This window comes from Symphalangus syndactylus, chromosome 6, assembly GCF_028878055.3.
Source record: "Symphalangus syndactylus isolate Jambi chromosome 6, NHGRI_mSymSyn1-v2.1_pri, whole genome shotgun sequence".
In the NCBI taxonomy this organism is placed as follows: domain Eukaryota; kingdom Metazoa; phylum Chordata; class Mammalia; order Primates; family Hylobatidae; genus Symphalangus; species Symphalangus syndactylus.
The window spans coordinates 48,544,494-48,552,994 of NC_072428.2; positions in this window are offsets into that span (position 1 = coordinate 48,544,494).

Here is an 8,501-nt window from a genome sequence, read left to right on the forward strand (position 1 = left end):
TATTAAACATAGAAATACCCTATGATCCAGAAATTCTCCTAGATATACGCCGAAGAGAAATAAAAGCATATGTCCACAAAAAAACTCGTGCACGAATGTTTATCGTAGCATTATTTACAATAACCAAAAGGTAGAAACAATGCATGGATCCATTAACTTACAAGCGAATGAAGAAAATGTAGTATATCCATATAATGGAATATTATTTAGCCATTGAAAAGAATGAAGAACTGATACATGTCTCAACATGAATGAACCTTGACAACATTACACTAAGTAAAAGAGACTAGTCACAAGAGACCACATATTATCTAAGGCCATACATATGAAATGTCCATATAGAGACAGAAGGTAGACTGGTGGTTGCTTATGGCTGGGGGGATAGGAATATATAAGGTGATACTAAAGGATACAGGGTTTCTTTTTGAGATGATTAAAACTTTCTAAAATTGACTATGGTGAGGCTTGAAAACATCTGTGCATATGCTAAGAACATTAAATTATAAACTTCAAATCTGTAATTTGTATGGTATGTGAACTATATCTCATGGAGGTTGTTAAAAACAACATGGTCTTTCTTTGTATCAAATTGTGAACTACTGAATTACACAAAATTCACACTCATAAATCTCTTACAGTTAATTCTTTCTCTGGAGGTTTATGAGGTTTCTGCCAGAAACCTTATGATTTTAAAAGCTTTGTTTTTGGTCAGGCGTGGTGGTTCACACCTGTAATGCCAGCACTTTGGGAGGTCAAGGCGGGCGGACCACGACGTTAGCAGATTGAGACCATCCTGGCTAACACAGTGAAACCCTGTCTCTACTAAAAATACCCACGCACGCGCGCGCACACACACACACACACACACACACACACAAATTAGCCAGGCATGGTGGCGGGTGCCTGTAGTCCCAGCTCCTCAGGAGGCTGAGGCAGGAGAATGGCGTGAACCTGGGAGGTGGAACTTGCAGTGAGCCGAGATTGCACCACTGCACTCCAGCCTGGGCCATAGAGCAAGACTCCATCTCAAAAAAAAAAAAAAAAAAAAAAAAGCTTTGTCTTTTAGAAAAAAAGAGCGTCTTTTTTTTTTTTTTTTTTTTTTTTTTTTTTTTTTTTTTTTTTTTTTTTTTTTTTTTTGAGACGGAGTCTCGCTCTGTCGCCCAGGCTGGGGGGTGCAGTGGCGCAATCTCTGCTCACTGCAAGCTCCGCCTCCCGGGTTTCCGCCATTCTCCTGCCTCAGCCTCTCCGAGTAGCTGGGACTACAGGCACCCGCCACCACGCCCAGCTAGAAAAAAAGAGCGTCTTTAAAGCATGCCATTAAGATTCTTAGAAGGACATAGATTAGCTTTAAGGGTCAGTGAGGCCTTAGACCTTTCTGAGGTCTCAGCAGAGGATCTTGCAGCCCCAACTTGAATTTGATCTTTGACTTGAAGTCATTTCCTACCATGAAAATCTTTCTGGAAGATATCAGGGATGAGAAATAGCCTTATTTTCAAAGCCAGCAAGATCTAGCTTTCTTATATTTTTTCTAAATTTTTCTTTGAAAAAAATCTTCCTTTAGTTCACAGATGTCTGGTTATAGTTTATCACAGGCAACTATAAGAAGCCAGGTAGTGCTTTCTACACTCTTCCTGGAAACCTTCCCAGACAAATCTAAGAGTATATTAGATACCCTCTTTTCCACTTTGTCACAGGTGGCAATATTATCAAACTTTTTATCACTACTCAGCAAGTGTGTTCTTCTATTAAGCTCTTAAAAATATTTTCCTTACTATTTTTCAAACCCTTACCATCTATTACTGTTGAACATAGAAACATGTTAGGTCATAGAGAAACTGAGGTTGCATATATAAATTTTGGAGTAAACAATATTTAAGTGGTGCTATGATTTGAATGTATGTCCTTCAAAATCCAGGTTTGCTAATGTGATAATATTGAAAGGTGGGTGACTTTAAACTCTACTACAAGGCTACAGTAACCAAAACAGCATGGTACTGGTACCACAACAGAGACATAGATCAATGGAACAGAACAGAGCCCTCAGAAATGATGCCGCATAGCTACAACTATCTGATCTTTGACAAACCTGACAAAAACAAGAAATGGGGAAAGGATTCCCTATTTAATAAATGGTGCTGGGAAAACTGGCTAGCCATATGTAGAAAGCTGCAACTGGATCCCTTCCTTACACCTTATACAAAAATTAATTCAAGATGGATTAAAGACTTATATGTTAGACCTAAAACCATTAAAATCCTACAAGAAAACCTAGGCAATACCATTCAGGACATAGGCGTGGGCAAGGACTTCATGTCTAAAACACCAAAAGCAATGGCAACAAAAGCCAAAATCGACAAATAGGATCTCATTAAACTAAAGAGCTTCTGCACAGCAAAAGAAACTATCATCAGAGTGAACAGGCAACCTACACAATGGGAGAAAATTTTTGCAACCTACTCATCTGACAAAGGGCTAATATCCAGAATCTACAATGAACTCAAACAAATTTACAAGAAAAAAACAAACAACCCCATCAAAAAGTGGGCAGAGGACATGAACAGACACTTCTCAAAAGAAGACATTTATGCAGCCAAAAAACACATGAAGAAATGCTCCTCATCACTGGCCATCAGAGAAATGCAAATCAAAACCACAGTGAGATACCATCTCACACCAGTTAGAATGGCCATCATTAAAAAATCAGGAAACAACAGGTGCTGGAGAGGATGTGGAGAAATAGGAACACTTTTACACTGTTGGTGGGACTGTAAACTAGTTCAACCATTGTGGAAGTCAGTGTGGCGATTCCTCAGGGATCTAGAACTAGAAATACCATTTGACCCAGCCATCCCATTACTGGGTATATACCCAAAGGACTATAAATCATGCTGCTATAAAGACACATGCACACGTATGTTTATTGCGGCACTATTCACAATAGCAAAGAGTTGGAACCAACCCAAATGTCCAGCAACAATAGACTGGATTAAGAAAATGTGGCACATATACACCATGGAATACTATGCAGCCATAAAAAATGATGAGTTCGTGTCCTTTGTAGGGACATGGATGAAACTGGAAACCATCATTCTCAGTAAACTATCGCAAGGACAAAAAACCAAACACCGCATGTTCTCACTCATAGGTGGGAATTGAACAATGAGAACTCATGGACACAGGAAGGGGAACATCACGCTCCGGGGACTGTTGTGGGGTGGGGGGAGGGGGGAGGGACAGCATTAGGAGATACACCTAATGCTAAATGACAAATTAATGGGTGCAGGAAATCAACATGGCACATAGATACATATGTAACAAACCTGCACATTGTGCACATGTACCCTAAAACCCTAAAGTATAATAAAAAAAAAAAATAAAAAAAAATAAAGTAACAGCTTAAAACACACACACACACACACAAAAAAAATATTGAAAGGTGGGGCCTTTAAGAGGTGACTGGGACACGAAGGTTCATCTCTCATAAATGGAATTAAGCATCCCTTTTAAAAGGCTTGATGGAAGGAGGTCACCTCCTCTTGCCCTTCTCACTTCCCCCATGTATCACCACAGTATTCTTTCCTTCCAGAGGATGCAGCCCTCACTAGACACCAAATGCCAGTGCCTTGATCTTGGACTTCCAACCTCCAGAATTGTGACAAAAAATTCATATTTTTAATAAATTACCCAGTCTGTGGTATGCTGTTATAGCAGCACAAAATGGACTAAGACAAGTGGTATTGTCTTAAAAATCATAAAATTCCATGAGATCAATAAGTGGCTATAAATGTAAGAATATATAGGATAAGTTATAAGATAGTCTAACATTTAAAGGTCTGGTACAGTTGCAATCTTCAGGAAAGAAGAAGACAAATGGACAAGAGAGGTAAGGAAAAACCCAGATTGGGAAAGTGAGATTGCAGAATACAAAAAAAGAAAGTGATTCAAAACAGGAGAGGGTGGGTACTTGTTTAATGCTTCTGAGGTTTGGCAGAGGGGTGGGTGTAGGTAATTTAGCAAGAGCAGTTTCAGAGTAGATTAAAGCCAGGTGGGAATGTACTTGAGATGGAACTGATAGGTGAAAATAATTTCAGCAAAAGGGTAGGCCGTGAGGCCAGAAGTGGGGAGGATATTTCAGAAACAGTGAGTAGCTCACTTTTGCAGGGTCATTGAGTAAGTGGAGGAGAATAGAGAGTTATAATGCTGAAAAACTAATATGGTTATACTGAGGAATTCTTTAAAATCTGACTAAACATTTATGAATGTGAGCAGGATGGCTAAAAGTAAATAAATAAAAGTCTGACTAAAAATTTGGACTTAAATGCATTAAGTCCCATCTGGTGTGGATAATTTATTGATGATAAAATCACGTATATGTGTGTGTGTGCATATATATGTATATATAGGTATATATATGTATATATAGGTGTGTATATGTGTGTGTGTATATATATTTATATATAGGTGTGTGTATATAAATATATAGGTGTGTGTGTGTATATATATATATATATATATATATATATATATATATGGAGACCAAGGACATTACTGTATAATACTGTAGACTTTATAAACACAGTATACATAGGCTACACTAATGTACCTTAGCTTATTGTAACTTTTTTACTTTATAAACTAAGTTTTTAAAACCTTTCTGACTCTTAATTTTTGTTTTTATTTTTCGGTCTGTCACTCAGGCCAGAGTGCAGGGGCGCAATCATGACTCACTACAGCCTTGACTTCCTGCTCTCAGGTGATCCTCCTACCTCAGCCTCCCGAGTAGCTGGGACTACAGGCATATGTCACCATGCCTGGCTAATTTTTATTGTAGTTTTTGTAGAGACAGAGTTTCACCATGTTGCCAAGGCTCATCTCAAACTCCTGGGCTCAAGTGATCCTTCCACCTTGGCCTCCCAAAGTGCTAGGATTACAAGTGTGCCTGGCCTTTTTGACTCTTTTGTAATAACACTTAGCTTAAAACACAAATACATCATACAGTGGTAAAAAAAAATTTATATATATATATATCTATATATAAATGTATATATATATATAAATATATATATTTACAGTATAATTTTACTTTTGTAAAAAGGAAAGTATGTTTTTACAAAATAAAAATTAGGAAGAATCAACACTGAGGTGTGAGCAAGAAATAAATAGTGGAAGATAGAATATTTCCTGGTTATCTGAAGGAAACACATGACTGGATAATTGAGAGGAATTGAGTAAAGGGCAATTTACAAAGTTGTGGGCAGAGCTTAGGAAAAGCTTCAAGGGTAATGTTGTATCCTAGGGATAGTGATCAGCTCAAGACCTGAAGGAACAAGAGGAGTGGGCAATTAACAGGAACCTAGAGCGATGTGATGAGAGGACCACCTGCCAGGAGCTGTGGCATTTGGTGAAGGGTCACAGCCAATCCAGGTGACATAGAGGAAGAAGAGCCAGGGAAGTACCCAAGCCTCAGTCTCCTCTGCCAGTGTATCCCACTGATTAGCCAAACCAGAAGCTACAGTAGAGGGAGTCTGTTGATACAGACCATGTGGGTCAGCCTCTTCGGATTATGTCAAGGTGCAAATGGGTAGGAATAGACCTGGAAAGACAAACGAGAAATTCACCACATTTGAGATTTAAAATTTTTTCTATTCTTTATTTTCTGGTGTATTTGTGAATTTTTAAATGTATAAAAACATGAGCTACTTTTGTAGTACTAAAATATCTTCAAGTCCTAAAGCTAAATATTAGACTAAAAGCAGGAAGAACATTTCTGCATCTGTCATAGGAGTTCCAACAAGATTATACACACCAAAAAATGAGTAGTGTCAGAATTGGCAGTGCAAATGGAAAGGAGGTATAGTACTGGAATGTCATTATAGAAGTGTGTTGCAGGCATTCCCTTGGGATAAAATAACCTAGGGGTAGAAGTGTCCAGCCATAATTTGATTCATTAGGTCACTGGAAGAAGTGCTCCCACTCCGTGTCCTACACAGATATCCCTTTCTACCTGCATACTTACTATCCCAATATTCCTTACCTCACATTGCAAAATGGTAACTCAAAATTAACTATCAGAAGAGAAAACAGCTGTAATTAAAAATCTGTCTGTGCAAATCCATAAAACAATGTGTAAGTTGTTTGTGAGACTAAGTGAAAGAATGTAGAGTGTGCTGCAGTTACATCTCAGCTGTTCTTCTAAGGGGATTCCATTTCATACTTGAGTTCTTTAAAAATGTTGTCCATCGTTACTATCATCTCTGCACATTTGAAGAGGAAACTTTTTCTAATAAAGTGGAAACGTCTATGAAGAAAGTGGGTGAACTAAAAGGCCCTAGAAATGTCTGCACATTCAAATTTTTTGTGATAAAGTATATAGATAAGCTTTTGTTTTGACCTATTCATTTTTATCTATACACATACCTCCATGTCTTCAGCATATCATTTTTATGCTGAGTCTAAAGAATAATTGCCCAAGAACTTCTGTCTTAAAGTATGTTAGTAAAGAAATCTAAATATTTGTGTGAATATATAAATTAATTTCTTTTACAATCTATAAGTACATATTTTAATACATATGATACAGAAAACTTTGTAATACAGTCATGCATAGCTTAACAATGGGGATATGTTCTGAGAAATGAGTTGTTAGGCAATTTCGTCATTGTGCTAACATCATAGGGTGTACTTACCCAAACCTAGATGGTATAGCCTACTACACATACAGGCTACATCATATAGCTTATTACTCCTAGGCTAAAACCTGTACTGCATGTTGGTATACTGAAAACTGTAGGCAATTGCAACAAAATGGTGTTTGTATATCTAAACATATCTCAACATAGAAAAGGTCAAGTAAAAATACGTTATAGAAAATTAAAAATGGTACACTTGTATAGGGCACTTATGAATGGAGCTTGCCGGAATGGAAGTTGCTCTGCGTGAATCAGTGAGTGGTAAGTGAATATGGAGGCCTAGGACATTCCTGTATAATAGGCTACACTAATACACCTTAGCTTACTGTAACTTTTTTACTTTATAAACCAAATTTTTAAAACCTTTCCGACTCTTATTTTTTGGTCTGTCACCCAGGTCAGAGTGCAGGGGCGCAATCATGACTCACTGCAGCCTTGACTTCCCAGTCTCAGGTGATCCTCCTACCTCAGCCTCCCGAGTAGCTAGGACTACAGGCATATGTCACCATGCCTGGCTAATTTTTGTTGTAGTTTTTGTAGAGACAGTTTCACCATGTTTCTGAGGCTCGTCTCAAACTCCTGGGCTCAAGAAATCCTTCCATCTTGGCCTCCCAAAGTGCTAGGATTATAAGTGTGAGCCACCATGCCTGGCCTTTTTGACTCTTTTGTAATAATGCTTAGCTTAAAACACAAATACATCATACAGTGGTTTAAAAAATACTTTCTTTGTATCCTTATTCTATAAACTTTTTTCTATTTTTAATTTTTTTTAAATTTTAAACTATTTTGTTAGAAACCAAGACCTAAACACACACTAGCCTAGACCTACACAGTTATGATAATCAGTGTCACTGTCTGCCACCTCCACATCTTGTCCCACTGGAAGGTGTTCAGGGGCAGTAACACGCATGGAGCTGTCAACTCCTATGATACAAGGACCTGCCCAAGGCTGTTTTAGTTAAGTTTTTTCATATATATGTAAAGTAGAGTAGATAATAAAGCAGTAATATAGTCATTTATTATCATTATCAAGTATATGTATTGTACATAATTGTATATGCTATATTTTTATATGATTGGCAGCACAATAGGTTTATTTAGACCAGCATCACTACAAACATGTGAGTAACACACTGTTCTACATTAGGATGGCTATGGTATTACTAGGTGGTAGGAATTTTTTAGTCCCATTATAATTTTATAAAACCATTATATATGTGGTCTATTGTAGACCAAAACACTGTTATGTGGTACATGACTGTACATAAAGTCATATGTGAATTCAATATTTCAGCTTCAATATGTAAACTTCAAACATAAAAATTATGATAGTAGCACCCAAGAACATGAGGCAGGTGGTAAAAGGCTCTTTGTACCGAGAAGCCAGGGCTGAGATGGATATTCTTTTGTGTCCTACTCTTGTCAGGACCATTAAGACTGCTGCTTTTTAGGCCTGAATGGTACACATCTAGGGGATTCTGACAAGTAAGTGTGCCTCTAGACAAGGCCCAAGTGTCTAGAGATTGCGGCAGACCAGGAATCGGACAAGGCTAGTAGCCACCAAGACGTGGCCATATGGGAAGGGTACCATCTTGTGGGTACATACCCCATATGATAATTTTCCTGCTTTTGTTTTTGTTTTTGTTGTTGTTGTTTTTGAGACAGTGTCTCGCTCTGTCGCCCAGTTTGGAGTGCAGTGGCACAATCTCAGCTCACTGCAACCTCCGCCTCCCGGGTTCACGCCATTCTCCTGCCTCAGCCTCCCGACTACAGGCACGTGCCACCACACCCGGCTAATTTTTTATATTTTTA